The 19,333-nt window shown below is 41.6% G+C and overlaps 1 pseudogene; it reads right to left on the bottom strand.

The window, feature by feature from the left end:
- LOC129021571 (signal-regulatory protein beta-1-like) overlaps positions 1-19,333 on the bottom strand; it is a 63,886-nt pseudogene that overhangs the window by 36,763 nt on the left and 7,790 nt on the right.

Raw genomic sequence — 19,333 nt, 5'->3', positions numbered from 1 at the left:
GGAATCATTTCATGACTTCCTCCAGGAGATGAAGTGGGTTTAGAGTAATAAGGATCTGCCTTAAGAGGTAGGTGGGGATTATGGATTCCAGAGATGGGACAGGGTTATGATGGGAGGAGAATAGGTGGACATGTTCCTGGGGCCATCACATCAATTTCAATACCCTTTGTTCTGTAAACAGAGCACCTATTTCATTCACTACTGTGTTTAGATAAGACCTGAGGAGGGAGGAAGAATAAATGCTTCAACCAAGAGGGTGTGCTAAGGAGTTTGGCAAGCTACTGGGCCCTCCTAGGCTCAGTTTTGCTAAACTGTGGACAATAAGTTCAGGATAATATCTCCTAAATGTGGATAATAAGGCTTTCCCTGCAGATGTTATGGTGGAGACTAAAAGAGATGTTATAACTATACCATGCCTGAAACACAGTTGGGCATTATTGACACTCATGATGCCATGTAAACAGAGGGAACTCAGGTATTGATTTTGAATGGATCCTTACTGCCTGGCAAGTTGCAGTGACTTTCTCCTATCTAACTCCCTGGTCCTCCTGGGACCCAGCTTACATGAAGCACTTGGACTACCCCTGCCATCCTGAGATCAATGGCTCCCTCTGGGATTTTCTTCATCCTGCTCCCTGTCAATCCATACATTAATCCCTTCACTTATAATTTCCAACTGTGTGGCTTTCAACAAGACACTTTACTTCTCTGAGCCTTAGTTTGATTGTATGTTAATGGAGGTTATAACATGCACCTTGTAGAGATAAGGTAAAATAATATAAGCTATACAAAATGCTAGACTTCTACTTAATTATAGCCAAAAAACTGTGGCAATAATTATTTTTTTGTGTAGAAGAAGTATTCACTGCTTCCCTGCCACAGCTGTACTTTAGAAAAACCACTTTATTGGGAGAAATGGTTTCTCTTCCATCATCTATGACTAACAAAGGCCTGTACAAAAACATTTCTGTTGCATGCTGGGCTTTCGATTCTTCATCTGTCATGAGAAATTGTCAAATAAAATTGTAAAATTTATCATATTTTCATTCAAATGTTTCAATGTGGCAGATATGCACATGGTGAAATCTTCCCCTCTCTGTGATTCCACACTCACAGAAATGAAAATGAAAAATTATATAATTATATTAATCAATGTCTAATTACACTTATGAACAAGAAATGAGTCTCCACATAACATGAAGGAATAGCGGCCTCATCATTTATTGAAGATGTGTTATGCTCCAGATACTGCATCAAATATGGTATGTCAGATCTCATTAAATCATTACTCCAAACCCATGAGGTAAGTGCTACCATTAACCTCCTTTTACAGGTGAGGACACCTAAGGCAGATAGAGAGTAATGAATTTGCTCAAGATCACCCAGCTTTCAGAATTAGAACATAGACTGTCACACTCCACCGCCTTCACTTTTAATGTTTGCTCTATGACACTTCTCATAGGGAGGTAGAGTCTGTTAGTCTGTTCTCATACTGCTATAATGACAAACTTGAGACTGCGTAATTTATAAAGGAAAGAGGTTTAATTGACTCACAGTTCTGCAGGGCTGGGGAGGCCTCAGGAAACTTACAGTCATGGTAGAAGCGGAAGCAAACACATTGCTCTTCACATATGGTGGTGCAAGAAGTGCTGAGCAAAGGGAGAAAAGCCCCTTATAAAACCATCAGATCTCATGAGAACTCACTCACTATCATGAGAACAGCATGGGGGTAACGGCCTCCATGATTCAATTATCTCTCACCAGGTCCCTCCCATAACATGGAGGGATTATGGAAACTACAATACAAGATGAGATTTGGGTGGGGACACAGCCAAACCGTATCAGAGAGACATCTTTCAGGAAGTAAGCAGAGAAGAAGCCATAGCCTCAATTAGAAGTAGCCACCGCAGTGAGGTTGGGGCAGGTGCCATGCTTCATGAGACCCTGACAACCTCTAATCACTTGGGGCATTATTCCTGGAAAGATAACAGTGCATGCAGGAATCTCCAAAGATTTGGAGAACAGCAGCACCATGAGAGATAGCTAACCAATCCAAGAACAACAATAACTAAAAGCAAAAACAGCAATAAAGAGAACTTCTCCACGGAGAAAACATTAAAAAAAGTCAATGTGAAAAGGTCTTTAAAATTAGCATATTCAATAACCTTATAAAAAAAACTGAAGTAAATCCATAAAACATCAGGTATTTATGAAACAAGAATAGGCAGGCATGAAATAAAAACAGGCATCTAGGGAAAATACCAAAACACAGACTGGAAATGAAAACATAATTAGTGCTGAATTTTTTTAATTAATAGGTTTAGTAGCTGAGATATATGAATAAGTAGGAAGTTGATGAGCTGGGTGATCATGTGAGGGAAATCTCCAAGCATCCAGCACAAAGAGACACACCCAAACAAAGTAATATAAATAGGTAAAAATATAGGAATAGCAAAAGATATACCACAAAAGCTTTTCAAGATGGCAGATTAGAGGCATTGCTAGCATACTTCTCCCACTTGGAAGGACAAAATAGTGTGTAGAGATTCATACTGAGAACTTATTTCCAAGAAGCGACACAGGAACTGAATAGGAAAACCGAAGGACTCGACAGACCTTTTGAAGGAAGCAGGAGGCTGCCGCCTACACTGTGAGTCAGGCAAGGGCTGCGAGTCCCCAGAGTGAGAGGAAGGGAGAGACTGCCTTGGGGATAGACACCCCCACCAGGGACCCTGAAAGTCCAGGCAACGGGGGAAGGGTCTAACCCCAACCAGCGCAGGAACCGACTTGGGGAGGCCTGTGGAATATAAAAGTAGGAGCAACGGCGGGAAGACCCGTGAATGCACTTCCAGATCCTCGTGTGGACCGATGGAAGAGATTCCCTACTGTTCCACACAGGGGACTCTGCGGAGGACAGCTGAAAATTTCAAGCAGCTGGTCTCAGGTTGAAGGAAGCCCCCAAGGGGGTTTCACAATAGAACCTTGGGTGGGGATGAACTCCCTTGGCCAGGACCAGGGCAGGGGAGAGTGAAAAGTGGGCTGCAACCGCTAGTGCGAGTGCAGGAGCCAGGCACCAGGCTTTGCAGTGGATGGGGAGGGGCGTGGTCTGAAAGCGGCTGTTATTTTCACACGGGCAATTGGAGTTCTGAGTGCAGGCTGACTGGAACTTTGCTCACTGCTGCCAGTGTAACACTGTGGGAGTGGATCTGCCTCACCAAGTGCGTGGGAACTGTGTGGGGGCTTACTGCTGCCTGCTACTCACCATTCCATGTGCGAACCCTTCTGTGCAGCACAGGCAGCAATACTCCCCTCCGGAAGGTCAACCCCGTGACCTGAGACCTGCTCCCATCCCCCCAACACCCACAGGGGCTGCTGTGTGCCCTGCCAGCAAAGACTCAGAGTGCAAACCCACCTGACCCAGCTCCCACCTGGCTTTGCTCTGCCACTTGCCCTGGTAGCTTCACACAAAGGACGGAAAATCTTGAGAACTATATGCCTCTCCCCTTTGCCTGAGAAACCAAAGTACCCCCACTGGGCAACATAAGGCAAGCAAAAATCCTACTGCTACTACAGCAGCTGGTGCTCTTTTGCAAGCGTCACTTCCTGGCTGGAAGTCAACCAACACAGTCAGTCCATGATAGCATCTCCTGGTGGAATAACACTGCACCCAAGAAGGAGAAGACAGCTGTAAAATCTCAGCTATCACTACTGCCTGCACCACTCTGGCTAACCAGGAGGTCCTGAGCCTGTCCGTATGATCAGATCATTCCACTCTAACTGGTATTCAAGAAAGTGAGCACACTAAGGCTATCAATAAACAAGGAATCTCACACAGTCTACATCACTCACCTGCTACCCCCATTAGAGCTAGTGCTGCTACCCACTGCTGGGAGACTTGAGGACAGGTTGTATCACCAGATCCCTTGCAGACATTCCCCAACATGAGCCTGGAGTGTGGCAACTTCACTGGATGGCTAGACCCAGAGGAACAATAACACTTACAGTAGCCTGGCTCCCAGGGATCCCCACTCCTAGGAGAAGGGGGAGTGCACCACATCAAGGGAACATCCTGTGAGACAAAGGAATCCAGACAACAGGCCTTGAGCATCAGATATTTCCACTGGTGGGAAGTTTAGCAGAGGCACAATTGCAGTGCTGGCCTCAGCAGGGAAAATCTTCAGCTCTAGCCCAACAGTCAGACAGCCTTGGTGCACATGAAGGGCTTTGGATAAGGAAATATCTTTTCTCCCTCGTCTACCACCACAGGCACGGTTGGGGCTTCTACCATGGGAGCTAAGTGTGGGTTAAACTATAGACACCCTTTCTGGAACATGTCAGGGTGATGGCATCCTCACAGGAGGAGCATCCTCCAGGTGCCGGCTTGCACGAGAGACAGAGTCACAATTCCTCTCTACTTGAACATCAACACTCCTACCCATGAAAAGAGGTGCCTGTCTGATCTGAATGCTGGAGTACTGGGACGGGAGTGTGTCTGAGAGGTGAATAAATTTCCTGCTGACCTGGCAGGGGAGCTAAGGTGGCTTTAACCCTTCCTTCTGATAAGACCTCAGTGCAACTCACTGAGAGCTCCTTCAAGAACCTCTGTCAAAACTGGGACCTCTGCCCACCATTGGGTATCACATTTGCCCATCTGCTGTAGCCACAACTAGTTCCTACCCAGGGACATCTCCCCTATTGGCCCCTACTACAACTAGCATGTGGGAAAGCCATTATACAAAGACTTTATAACCAAAGAACTCTTACAGTCTTCATCCCTGGAAGCACCAAGAACCAAATTAGGCTGTAACTAACTATAAGTATTAAAGCCTCATCCTTAAGGGGAAAAAGAAATTAAAACAAACAAACATAGTCAAATCAAATGTAAATTCAAGAATAGTTAGAAGAAATAGCCTACCCAAATAAGAAGGAACCAGAATATAAACTCTGGTAATATGACAAAATATGGTTCTATAACACCTGCAAAGGATCACACTAGCCCTACAGCAATGGATGCAAACCAAGATGAAATATTTAAAAATATCAGATAAGGAATTATTAAGCTACTCAAGGAGATATCAGAGAAAGGTGAAAACCATCATAAATTTTTTTTTAAGTTTAGGATATGAATGAAAAATTTTCTAGACAGATAGATATCATCGAGAAAAACCAATTTGAATTTCTGGAAATGAAAGACACACTTAGGGAATTACAAAATGCAGTAGAAACTTTTAACAATACACTAAAACAAGTAGAAGAAAGAATTTCAGAGCTTGGAGACAAGGCTTTTGAATTAATTCTACTAGGCAAAAATTTTTTTTAAAAGGGTCAAAAGAAATGAACAAAGTCTCCAAGAAATACAGGATTATGTAAAATGGCCAAATCTAAGAATAATTGATGTTCCTGAGGGAGAAATGAAAATAACAAGTCTGGAAAAGATATTTGAGGGAATAATTGAGGAAAATGTCCCTGGCCTAGCTAGAGATCTAGATATCCAAATCCAAGAAGCTCAAAGAACTCCTGGGAAATTCATTGCAAAAACATCTTCACCAAGGCATATAGTCATTAGGCTATCTAACGTCAACATGAAGGAAAGCATTCTAAAAGCAGTAAGACAAAAGTATCAGGAAACCTACAAAGGAAAACCTATCAAACTAACAGCAGACTTCTCAGCAGACACCTTACAAGCTAGAAGGGATTGGGGTCCTTTCTCCAACCTCCTTAAACAGAACAATTTTCAGCCAAGAATTTTGTACCCTGCAAAACTAAGTTTAATAAGTAAAGAAGAAATAAAGTAATTTTCAGACAAACAAATGTTGAGGGAATTTGTTACTACCATACCAGCACTACAATAAATGCTAAAAGGTGTTCTAAACCTTGAAACAAAAACCCAGTATGCACCAAAATAGAATCTCTTGGAAGCCTAAAACTCACAGGGCCTACAAAACAATAACACAATGAAAAAAAAAACTATCTAGGTAACATTTAACATGATGAAGAGAACAGTACCTCACTTCTCAATATTAATGTTGAATGTAAATGGCCTAAGTGCTCCATTTAAAAGATACAGAATGGCAGAATGGGTAAAAATCACAATCCAAATATCTACTGTCTTCATGAGACTCACCTAACATAGAGGGATTCATATAAACTCAAGGTAACATGGTGGAAAAAGATATTCCACACAAATGGAAGCCAAAAGCAAGCAGGAGTAGCTTTTCTTATATCAGACAAAACAGACTTTAAAGCAACAACAGTTATAAAAGGACAAAGATGGTCACTATATAATTATAAAAGGATCAATCCAACAAGAAGATATTACAATCCTAAATTTATAAGCACCTAACACTGGATCTCCCAGATTCATAAAACCACTACTAATAGATCTAAGAAATGAGACAGACAGCAACACAATAATAGTAGAAGACTTTAATATACCACTGACAGCACTGGGCAGATCATCAAGATAGAAAGTCAACAGAGAAATAATGGACTTAAATTACACCCTAGAACGAATGGACTTAACAGATATTTACAGAACATTCTACCGCCAAACTGCAGAATATACATTCTTTTCATCAGCACAAAATAGACCATATGCTAGGTCACAAAACAAGTCTCAATACATTTTTAAAAATCAAAATCATATCAAGTATCATCTCAGACTACAGTGGAATAAAACTAGAAAATAACTCCAAAAGAAGCCCTCCAAACTACACAAATACATAGAAATTAAATAATCCCCTCCTGAATGATAACTGGGTTAATAATGAAATCAAGATGGAAATTAAAAAATTATTTGAATTGAATGATAATAATGACACAGGTTATCAAAACCTCTGGGAAACAGCAAAAGCAGTGTTAAAAGGAAAGTTTACAGCACTAAAAGCCTACATCAAAAAGTCTGACAGAGCACAAATTGACAACCTAATATCATGTCTCAAGGAACTAAAGAAACAAGACCAAACCAAACCCAAAGCTAGAAGAAGGAAAGAAATAACAAAGCTCAGAGCAGAACTAAATGAAATTCAAACAACAATAACAAAATACAAAAGATCAATAAAACAAGAAGCTGGCTCTTTGAAAAAATAAACAGAATAGATAGACCATTAGCTGGATTAACCAAGAGGAGAAAAGATACAAATAAGCCCAATTAGAAATGAAACTGGAGCCATTACCACTGATACCACAGAAATGCAAAAGTTCATCTGAGACTACTATGAACACCTTTATGTACATAAACTAGAAAACCTAGAGGAAATGGATGAATTCCTGGAAACATACTACCCTCCTATATTAAATCCAGAAGAAACTCTGAACAGACCAATAACAAGTAGCGAGATTGAATTGGTAATCAAAAAAATGGCAAACAAAAAAAAGGTCCAGGACCAGATGGATTCACAACTGAATTCTATCAGACATTCAAAGCAGAATTGGTATCAATCCTACTGAAACTATTTCAAAAGTTAGAGAAAGAGGGAATCCTCCCTGAATCAGTCTGTGAAGCCAGTATCACCCTATTATCAAAACCAGAAAAGGACATAACAAAAAAAGAAAACTACAGACCAATTTCCCTGATGAACATAGATGCAAAAATCCTTAACAAAATACTGACTAACCAAATTCAACAGCACGACAAAAAGATAGTTCATCATGATCAAATGGATTTCAACCCAGGGATGCAGGGATGGTTTAACATACACAAGTCAATAAATGTGATACATCACATAAACAGAATTAAAAACAAAAGCCATGTGATCATCTCTATAGATGCAGAAAAAGCATTCAACAAAATCCAGCATTCGTTTATGATAAAAACTCTCAACAAACTAGGCATAGAAGAGTCCTACCTCAAAAAAATAAAAGCCATAGATGACAAACCTATGCCAATATCCTACTGAATGGGAAAAAGTTGAAAGCATTCCCCCAAGAACAAGAACAAGACAGGGATGCCCACTTTCACTACTTCTATTCAACATAGTTCTGGAAATCCTAGCCAGAGAAATTAGGCAAGAGAAAGAAATAAAGGGCATTCAAATGGGAAAAGAGGAAGTCAAACTATTGCTCTTTGCCGATAGTATGATTATATACCTAGAAAATCCTAAAGACTCCTCCAAAAGACTCCTAGATTTGATAAATGAATTAGATAAAGTCTCGGGTTACAAAATCAACGTACACAACTCAGCAGCACTGCTGTACACCAACAACCACCAAACTGAGAATCAAATGAAGAACTCAGTCCCAAACAACTGCAAAATAAAATATCTAGGAAAAAAAACAACAGTTACAAAATAAATAAAATACATAGGAATATACTTAACCAAGAAAGTGAAAAATCTCTACAACAAGAACTACAAAACACTGCTAAAAGATATCATAGGTGACACAAACAAATGGAAACACATCCCATGCTCATGGATTGGAAGAATCAATATTAAGGAAATGACCATACTGCCCAAAGCAATCTACAGATTCAATGCAATTCCCATAAAAACTCTAGCAGCATTTTTCACAGAATTAGAAAAAACAATCCTAAAATTCATATAGAACAACAACAAAAAAAAAACAGCCTGCATAGCCAAAGCAATACTAAGCAAAAAGAACAGATCTGAAGGCATCATATTACCAAACTTCAAATTATACTACAAGGCTATAGTTACCAAAATAGCATGGTAGAAGTATAAAAGTAGGCACATAGACCAATAGAACAGAATAAAGAACCAAGAAATAGAGCCCAATATGTGCAGCCAATTGATCTTCAACAAAACATGCAGAAATATAAGTTGGGAGATGGACACCCTATTTAATAAGTGGTGCCAGGAAAACTGGCAAGCTACATGTAGAAGAATGAAACTGGATTCTTATCTCTCACTTCATACAAAAATCAATTCAAGATGAATCAATGACTTAAATATAAACCTAGAACTATAAAAATTCTGGAAGACAAGGTTGGAAAAACTTCTAGGCATCAGCCTCAGCAAAGAATTCATGACTAAGACCCCAAAAGCAAATGCAACAAAAACAAAAATGAATAAATGGGACCTAATTAAACTAAAAAGCTTCTGAACAGCAAAATAAATAATCAGCAAGTAAACAAACAACACATAGAGTTTGAGAAAATATTCCCAAGTTGAGTTACAATTGACTGGTAAGGATACTGAGGCCCACGATGGTGGAGTGCCTTGTCCCAGATCACAGAGCTGGGAAATGGCAGAGCTGAGATGTGGCACAGGTGATGGGGTTCCAACCCATGCTCTCCTAATCACTGTGCTACTGACACTCAGTAATAACCCTAACACCACCACCATCCAGAACTCTGTGCACATCCTCTCCGATCCCCACGGAGTCCATAATGGTGACCATGATCATCACCATTTCACAAATGGGAAAACTGAGGACTCAAGGGTAGCCAAGACTTTACCAAGATCACACAACCTTGGGAAAACAACCCCATCATTTACTGAAGTCTATTCTCTCCCCAGGTTCGCTGTATCCTCTTAACATCCTGGAATGGTTGGTATAATTATCTACACCCTACATATGAAGAAACAGGCTCAGCAAAGGGAACTGGGTTGCCTGAGATCACACAGCCTTGAAATAACACGTGATTTGGGAGAGTGCCTACAATGTGTTAGGTGATTTACAGAGAGAACCTTAAGTCCTTTCCACTCTCCTAAAGGAGTCCAAGATTGTCATAATTTTACAGATGAAAAAACTGAGACTAAGAGAAATGAAGGCACTGTCTTCTCATCCCCCATGCGTGACTTGGGCATTTCCTGTGTTTTGCCAAGCTTTCCTGTTCATCAAAGAGTAAGCACCAGAACTTCAACATCCCCAACAATGACTGCCACCTCCCTTGTCCCTTTCAGATTCTTGACTTAATGCAATTCTAGGGAGAAGTATCCCTCCTGGGTGCCCAGGGCTGGTTACTCTGTAGTTCTCCCCTTGGGCTCCCTATGGTTACTCTGTACCCACAAACAGAAGACCTTGGGTTCCTAATAGCCCAAAAGAGAATGTAAACTCTTGCTCCCATGGGGCACAAGAACTCTAGGAAATGTCGCATTCCCACATCCTTAGTCTTCAGCTCCATGAGTGGGTGGGCACGTTGTAATGGCCCAAGTGGCGCACCTTGCCCATTGCCTAGACAGAGTCGATTTATTAAGACAGGGGAATTGCTTGAAAGAGTAATTCACACAATTCTGGCTGTGCAGGAGACCAGAGCTTTATTATTACTCAAATCAGTCTCTCCGAGCATTTGGGGAGCAGAGTTTTTAAGGATAAGTTGGTGGGTAAGGAGAAGCCAGTGAGCCAGGAAGTCTGATTGGTCAGGGATGAAATCATAGGGAGTCGAAGCTGTCTTCCTGAGCTGAGTCAGTTCCTGGGCAGGGGGCCATAAGATCAGATGAGCCAGTTTTTTGATCTGGGTGGTGCTGGCTGATCCATCAAGTTCAGGGTCTGCCAAATATCTCAAGCACTGATCTTAGGAGCAGTTTAGGGAGGGTCAGAATCTGATAGCCTCCAGCTGCATGACTCCTAAACCATAATTTCTCATCTTGTGGGTAATGTTAGTCCTACAAAGGCATTCTAGTCTCCAGGCAAGAAGGTCTGCTTTGGGAAAGGGCTGTTACTGTCTTTGTTTAAACTATAAACTAAGTTTCTCCCAAAGTTAGTTCAGCCTACATCCAGGAATGAACGAGGACAGCTTGGAGGTTAGAAGCAAGATGGAGTCAGTTAAGTTAGATCTGTTTCACTGTCTCTCATAATTTTGTAAAGGTGGTTTTAGTGTGGTCTGCTGAAAGGCAGGAGGCTGGACTCAGCTCCATGGATGCTGCTCGATGAAGGAGAAATGGCACATGTAAGAAGAGTCCTAAATGCCAAGACATATCTTTTAGGACAGGTTCAACATTACATATAATGCCTGCAGGATCTTTCTGATGGGGGTTGTCAAGCCAGCCCCTCCTACCCATACAAGAAGAAGCCTTTTTTTGGTCTTTTTTTAATGTCTTTTTTTTTAATGAACAGAACAATACAACAGTTTAGAACGAGAAGGTTGAAGCATTTCCCTACACTTCAGCAAGCACAGCTGGGTGTTGCGGAGAAAAGGGCTGTGTGTCAGATAGCTGGGGGTCAATTGGCTCTTCTACCTGCTCACAAGTCAGGTCCCCTCTTTAAACCTGTGTCCTCATCTATAAATGAGGCAGCAAATGGTCTCCCTCTCATAGCACTGGTTATAAGAAGAAAATGCCAGATGAAGACACAGCATCTGGGACAGCTGCCACTCTTTGGTCCCCTCCTCACTTTTCTCCAATCTCATCCAGGGCATTGTTTAGGTTAATGGCTTGGAAAAGAGGAATGAGCACTCTACTAGGAGTTAGCACATCTGAGTTACTCCTGAGCCTTAATAAGGGCTACACCCTTAATAAGGGTGCCTGCCTAGGCACAATATGAACCATCATGGAATTTCAATGCCTTTGTAATATCTGCAAAATCAGGGTAAAACCACCTTCCCTACCTATGTTCAAGGGATGTAAGGTGGTGGTGGTAGGGGGGTGCTGATTATTTCAACATCAAGAAGAAAACATTAGCAATAGCTACATACCTTAAAACACACATACCCTCTGACCCAGCAATGCCACTTCCAGTGGGTATCTTCCACCTGAGCAGGATGATGCATGTACATGTACAAGGCCATCCACTGCAGCGTTGTTTTAGTAGCCCAAGGTTGGGGACAACTTACATATCCATTAACAGAAGACTGTAAAATAAGTTTGATAGCTCCATAAGTTGGAGTACTCTACAGGTATTAATTGAGCAGCTGTCTATGTCCTGATATAGGATCTTTATATAAAATGAAATGGGTCAGATGTGGTGCCTCATGCCTGTAATCCCAGCACTTTGGAAGACTGAGGTGGGTGGATCACCTGAGGTCAGGAGTTCGTGACCAGCCTGGCCAACATGGTGAAACCTTGTCTCTACTAAAAATACAAAAATTAGCCAGGCACAGTGGCAGGCACCTGTAGTCCCAGCTACTCAGGAGGCTGAGGCAGGAGAATCACTTGAATCTCGGAGGTAGAGGTCGCAGTGAGCCGAAATGGTGCCACTGCACTGCAGCCTAGGTGACAGAGGGAGACTCCATCTCAAAATAAAAATAAAATAAAATAAAATACTTACTGTTTTCCAGTCAGGCTCAGGGTCTGAATGTCAGGGGTATTCTGAACCTTGGGAAGGTGATGAAAAGGGGAAGTGCTGGCTGCCTCTCAGTGGTTATGTTCAAGGAACATCTATTCAGCACCTAGGATGCACCAGGTTCTTCTGTGGAGACGGTGTCTAACACCAGGGCAAGAAGGACCTGCCTGGAATTGGATCCGAGCTCTAATTTGGATCCCATCACTAACTGGTCCTGTGACTGTGGGCAAGACCCATGTCATTTCCTGTCCTCAGGCTCTTGTCTGTCAACAAGGGGTTGGACTGGCTGGTCTGAAGATCCCTCCTGTGCTAACATCCCAGGATCAGGAGTTAGATTGTGAATCTAGATCTTTGGCAGGAAACCCAAAGTGAGTATCTTTGTTAACTCCACTGGGGAAACTCTAAGTCACTCACATGGGAGGCCTCTTTCCTGGAGTGAGGGATATTCTGAGATGATCCATCTCTGACTGCAGCCTACAGTACCTGTGTAAGTCAATGCCTGAATCACACGAGAGTTTCTCTAACAGACCCACAAACACCAAAGCTCATGGCATCTATGCCCACCAGGGCCATCAGATTAAACAATGAATCTGTGCCTCTCAGAAATCTTCCCAATGTGATGTTTTTTGAAGATTAAACTAAGAAAAATACAATCCCCCTCCCACCCTGAACAAATTCCTTCTCATTGGAAGGAAAGAGAGGGTAAGTTTTGTGAGAGAAGAGTTTTTCCGTGTTTTGTTCGTTGCGGCTTACACAGCAACCAGGGCAGAGCCTGGCACATAGTAGGTTTTCAGTGAGTACCAGTTATATAAAAAGGAGACACGGCCACCCAGAGGGGGAAAATGCTCCATGGAGGCAGAAGGCAAGATCTGGCCTTGTGCCTGGACAAGTCACCCAATCTTTCAGTTCCCTCATCTGTAGAAACCAAAGGCTGGGCCAGATGAGAAGAGACAAGTTGTGGAGAAGGCAGACAAGTGTTACAGACTTTACCCACCATTTACAGGCCATGGGTGCCTGAGTGAATAGCATGATGCATCAGGCTTTAACTTAACTGATCTGTAGAAGGGGGTGACACCAGATCATGAAAATGAGCACCCACCACCACACCTGATTGTTGCTCAATGAATGGAAGGTGTTACTATTGACTTATTGTCACACACCAGGGGACGAAGGAGGCCCACACTGTACTCACTATGCACAGACAACTCAGTGCCTGGTCCAGATTTAAGCTCCATGTCAGGGCCCCCTTTCCAGAACTTCACACAGTTGTAGGTGCCAGTGTTGGCTCTTGTGATGCTAGTGATGCACATGGAAAAGTCTGTATTGTTTCTCTTTGTGATGTCTAAAATGCAAGCTATCTTGGGAAAGTGGCCTTCTTTTGAACTGTAGATTAGTTCCTGCCCTGTTTCAGTTCCTTTGAACCACCTGATGGGCCCCACAGGGCAAAGGGAAGTCACAGAGTGGTCAAACCTCCATCTGTGACCGACACTGACTTCTCAGGCTGAATCACCTGCAGCTCCTCCTCACCTGCCGCTCCTGCAGGGAAACACAAAACAGTCATTTATTCATCCTTATGTGATGCTTATGTTTTCTAAAGTGTTTATCAATGACTTTCATTGACTGAGTATACACCAGGAGTGGGCCTTGAGCTCAGCACACTGCATGTATTATCTCATTTAACCCTCACAACAAGCCTGTAACATGAGACTGTATTACAAGTGAGAACACTGTGGCAGAGTCAGGTCCAGTTTAATGGTAGAGCATGAGGTTGAGGACCTGAGTAGAACTCCTGAACCCTCCTTGGAAATGTCATGCTTTGCCAAATATTTGTCTCTCTACTTTTTGGCCACATGGAGTGTTGCTTTTTCTGAATCATTGCATTGGGTAGGGCCATGTGACTTCTTTAGACCATTGAGTTGCGAGCAGAAGTGATGGGTATAATTGTGGTCTGTGCATTTAACGGCAAAAGCCTCTGTGGATCAACTGCTCCCTTCCACAAAGACCCACAAGGCTCTGATGGAAGCTACTTCCTCACTTTGGATTTCTGAGCGACTATGAAATACGTGACTCTCAACGCACAATGAACATATGGCTTAAATAAGAAATAAAACATTTTTTAAGCCCTGAAATTTTTTAGCCATAGCATAATCACATTACATTAGATTCCTAACAATGCTGTGACAAATTACTACTAAATTTATGTACCACAACAATAGAAATGTATTATTGTACACTTCTGGTGGTCACAAGTACAAAATTGGAATTGTTGAGCTGTAACAAAGAAAAAAGAAAAGAACTCAAATATGCAAAGGTGGAGAATAAAACTTTGGTTTCCTGGAGTAGGGTTGGGGAAGGTTACGGGGAGATGTAGGTCGAAAGATACAAAATTGCAGATAGTTAGGATGAAAAACTCTACAGATGTTATGTACAACATGAAGACCCTAGTTAATAATATTGAATTGTTCTCACAATTTTTACTAAAAGATAAGATTTTAGATGCACTTGGCATACACACAAAACAAGGTAACTATTTGAGATGATGGTTATGTTCATTTGCTTGACTGTAACAATATCTATCTACCTATATATATCTCAAAGCACTTTTAAATATATACAATCTAAACAGGTATCAGTAGAGATAATATTTTTAGGCTTCTGTCTCTTACCTGTCCAGTTCTAGAGGTTGTTCACCTTCCTTTTTTCACAGTTTCATCTTTCCATCACTTCAACATCTTGCTTTCATTATCACATGTCTTTCTTTAACTCTTACTCTCCTGCCTCCTACTTATAAGGACTCTTGCAATATATTGGTCCCATCCTGATACTAGACCAAGACTTTAAAACAACTGTCTTAAAATGCTCAAAGAAAGCCAGGTGTGGTGGCTTATGCCTGTAATCCCAGCACTTTGGGAGGCTGAGGTGGGTGGATCACCAGAGGTCAGGAGTTCAAGACCAGCCTGCCCAATGTAGTGAAACCCCATCTCTACTAAAAACACACCAGCTACTAGAGAAGCTGAGGCAGGAGAATCACTTGAACCTGGGAGGCGGAGGTTGCAGTGAGCCAAGATCACACCATTGCACTCCAGCCTGGGCAACAAGGGCAAAATTCCATCTAAAAAATGCTCAAATAGCTAAAGGAAAACATGGACAAAAATCTAAAGGAAATTAGGAAAAGATGTATTAACAAAATGAGAACATCAGCCAAGAGATAAAAAATATTAAAATAGAACCAAACAGAAATATAAGAGCTGAAAGTCATGATAATGAAACATTCACTAGAGGAGTTTCATAATAGATTTTAGCAGGAGGAAGAAAGAACCAGAAAACTTGAAATGAAATTATTGAGTCTACAGGATAGAAAGACAAAAAAGAACAAAGAAAAAGGAACAGAACCTGAAGGACTTATGGGATACCACTAAGTGGATGAACATACACATTATGAGAATAACAGAAGAGGAAGAGAAACAGAGAGGAAGGAGAAGATGGTTATTTGAAGAAATAATATCCAAAGTCCTCCCAAAGTTGATTAAATATGTGAATCTACAAATATAAGTTGCTGAACAAATGCCAGGTAAGATAAACTCAGAGACCCACACTAAGATATATTATAATCCAACTATTGAAAGCTAAAATGAAACAAAGAATCTTGAAAGCAGCAAGAGAGAAGCCATTCCTCACATACAAGAGCTCCTCAGTAAGATTGTTGGCTGAGTTCTTATCAGAAGCATTGGAGGCCAGAGGCAGTGGGATGTTATGTTGAAAGTTCTGAAAGAAAAAAAAAGCCATCAACTAAGACTTCTATACCTGATAAGACCATCATTCAAAAATATGGGATAAATCGAGATATTCCTGGATACACAAAAGCCGACAGAGTTCATCTCCTCTAGACCTGCCCTACAAGAAATCTTAAAGGGAGTTCTTTAGGTTGAAATGAAAGGATGCAACATAATACCTCAAAATTGTCTGAAGAAATAAATATTTTCGGTTGTGGTGTAAAATTTTAGAGCTTCATATTTTTCTCATGCCTTGATGTCCCCACAAACAGGCTGTGAGCCCCCTGCCCAGGCAATGAGGTGCCAGTGTGATAAGGCTGGTCCCTGACACCAGTTCTTGCCCTCCTCTACTGTAACCTAGTGATATTCAAACACACCAGTGAAATTCCCTCATGCCATTTGCTTGTGTACTTTACTGTGACTCCTAATAAAGGCATTTTCCCAGGGGTCCACCCAGTCTCATCTCCCCACCTGCTGACTTGAGCCCTTTCTCTAGGAGCTCCTTCTAAATGGCTCCCTGTGTGGCATGTCATGCTTCACCTTCTAGGAACTATGAGTAAAATAAATCATTTAATTTTATATGTCTCTTCAAGTATGACTTCTGCAACTGTGTTGGAATAATCCCCAAAGATCCCACCAGTGACACTTACTCCACCATTTACAACACAACTGGTGATGAGAATGGATCATTTAAAATGGGTAGAAAGTTCCCAGGGGATGTTTTTTAATTGCTCATGGCTCACTATTTTGCTATCCTGATTGGCTCCACCAATAGAGACGACTTTATATCCTGCTGGCAAGATGTGCACTACTTTGTGTTTCTGGCAAGACTTTCCATTCTATAGTGTGGATCCTGTCCCAATCTCAATAACACACCCCAGGATACCACTTTCTATCCATGATTCCAGCAGGAAGGGGATACTTAAACTATCATTGCCAGGGATCTGAAGTTACTGGGCTATGTGGATTGGCTATTTCTCAGTGTACTTCGGAGTGATTTTGATTTGAAGAAGAACTCCTGCTGATAGAATGGAGATCTTCTTTGGTGCTGAGTGTATATCACTCTGTTCCAGTCTAAGCAATAAAGACAAGTTGAGGAGTCCAGTGGGCTACAGCTTGGGTGGGTGGCCCTCTCCCCACTGTTCAATGTGTTGTTGAATTACAACAACACAAATGCTTCTCAGCTTGTGATGAGGTTATATCCCAGTAAACCCATCCTAACTTGAAAATATTGTAAGTCAAAAATGCATTTAACATACCTAACCTACTGAACATCATAGCTTAGCCTAGCCTACCTTAAACACGCTCAAAACTTAAATTAGCCTAGAGTTGGGCAAAATCATCTACACAAAGACTACTTGATAAAAATGTATTGGATATCTCCTGTAATTTATTGAATACTGTATTGAAAGTGAAAGAATGGTTGTATGGGTACTGGAAGTGTGGTTTTTGCTGAATGTATCACTTGCATGCCATCGGAAAGTAAAAACTTAGAAATCAAATCATTGTAAGTCAGGGACCATTTGTAATTTCTTCTCTTCTCTCTTGGTGTCAGGCAGCCCTCCTTTCTCAGAGAGTCCTCCACAGCACCTCATAAAGCTCTGTGCCTCCAGGGCTGGTGAGAGCTTCTCTGTTGCATCCCTTGCTGCTGTTGCTTTCATATCCCAACTCCATTGGCTATCTCAGATCTCATCCATGGATATAGGTGCCTCAATGTTTTTAAAAAGCAGAGAAAAGTGGGAAGGGGCACTTTGATCCCACTCCCCCTAAGATGCTTGAGGTTTCTTAGATCACTTGAGATTATAAATCAGGACAGGAAGCCACTCAGGACTACCAGGGGCTTGTCAGGTAAATATCCAAAGAGAGTGGGGAAACCTGTATCCACTCATAAATGCAAGTCATTCTAAAATATTTTGCATCCTGGGCAACATGGCAAAACTCTGTCTCTACAAAAAAAAAAAATACAAAAAATTAGCCAGGCATGGTAGACCATGCCTATAGTCCTAGCTACTTAGGAGGCTGAGGTGGGAGGATCACCAGAGCCTGGGAGGAGGAGGCTGCAGTAAGCCATGATCGTACCACTGCACTCAAGCCTGGGTGACAGAATGAGACCCTATCTCAAAGTAAATAAATAAATAAATAAAATATTTGCTGAAGAGAAAAGAAAAGGGAGGGGGATGGACTGATTATATTGGAGTCATCAGGGCCATCCCAGAGACAGGCTACTGCCTAGAGGTGCTATCCTGTTTCTCCTTTTCCTCTTATTAACCAGAGACAAAACTAAAGACATAGCTTTCAGAGGCAATAATCCCAAAATAGGAAGAAGAAAAAAAAAAAAGAAAAAGGAGGAAAGGAGAGATTTGCTGATTTAGGCACCCACAAAGCCAAGATGGAAATGAAAATGTACGTTAACACTTATGTACTGAGCAAGTGTTAGGTTTAGAAAGTGTCACACACGTCCCTGTGAAGAGACCACCAAACAGGCTTTGTGTGAGCAGTCAAGTTTTTTAATCACCTGGGTTCAGGCAGGCTGAGTCCGAAAACAGTCAGTGAAGGGAGATGGGGGTGGCACTGTTTTATAGGATTTGGGTGGGTAGTGGATAATTACTGTCAAAGGGGGTTTTTCTCTTGCAGGCAGGGGTGGAGGTCACTGTGGGGGAGCTTCTGAGCCAGGAGAAGGAATTTCACAAGGTTAATTGCTCAGTTAAGGTGGAGCAGGAACAAATCACAACGGTGGAATGTCATCGGTTAAGGCAGGAACCGGCCATTTTCACTTCTTTTGTGATTCTTCACTTGCTTCAGGCCATCTGGATGTATTCATGCAGGTCACAGGGGATATGATGGCTGAGCTTGGACTCAGAAGCCTGACATTCTTGTCTTCTTATATCAATAAGAAAAATAACGTAAAATAGTATTGAAGTTTTGGGGCAGCAAAAATTTTTAGGGGGTGTTATGGAGAGATAATGGGCTATGTTTCTCAGGGCTGCTTCGAGCGGGATTAGGGGCAGCATGGGAACCTAGAGTGGGAGAGATTAAGCTGAAGGAAGATTTTGTGGTAAGGGGTGATATGGTGGAGTTGTTAGAAGAAACATTTGTCATATAGAATGATTGGTGATGGCCTGGATACAGTTTTGAATGAATTGAAAAACTAAACGGAAGACACAAGGTCTGAATAAGAGAAGGAGAAAAACAGGTATTAAAGGACTAAGAATTGGGGGACCCAGGACATCTACAATTAAAGAGTGCCCAAGGGGGTTCAGTGTAATTACTTGCTTGGTTGGCAAGTTTTTTGGGCTCTATTCTTGGGTTTTTTTATGTTGTCATACACCAGGCCAGATTGATTTAGGTAAAAACACTTTTCATTTAAAGATATACAG

Source organism: Pongo pygmaeus, chromosome 21 (genome assembly GCF_028885625.2).
Source record: "Pongo pygmaeus isolate AG05252 chromosome 21, NHGRI_mPonPyg2-v2.0_pri, whole genome shotgun sequence".
Classification (NCBI taxonomy): domain Eukaryota; kingdom Metazoa; phylum Chordata; class Mammalia; order Primates; family Hominidae; genus Pongo; species Pongo pygmaeus.
This window is presented reverse-complemented; position numbering and strand designations above follow the sequence as displayed.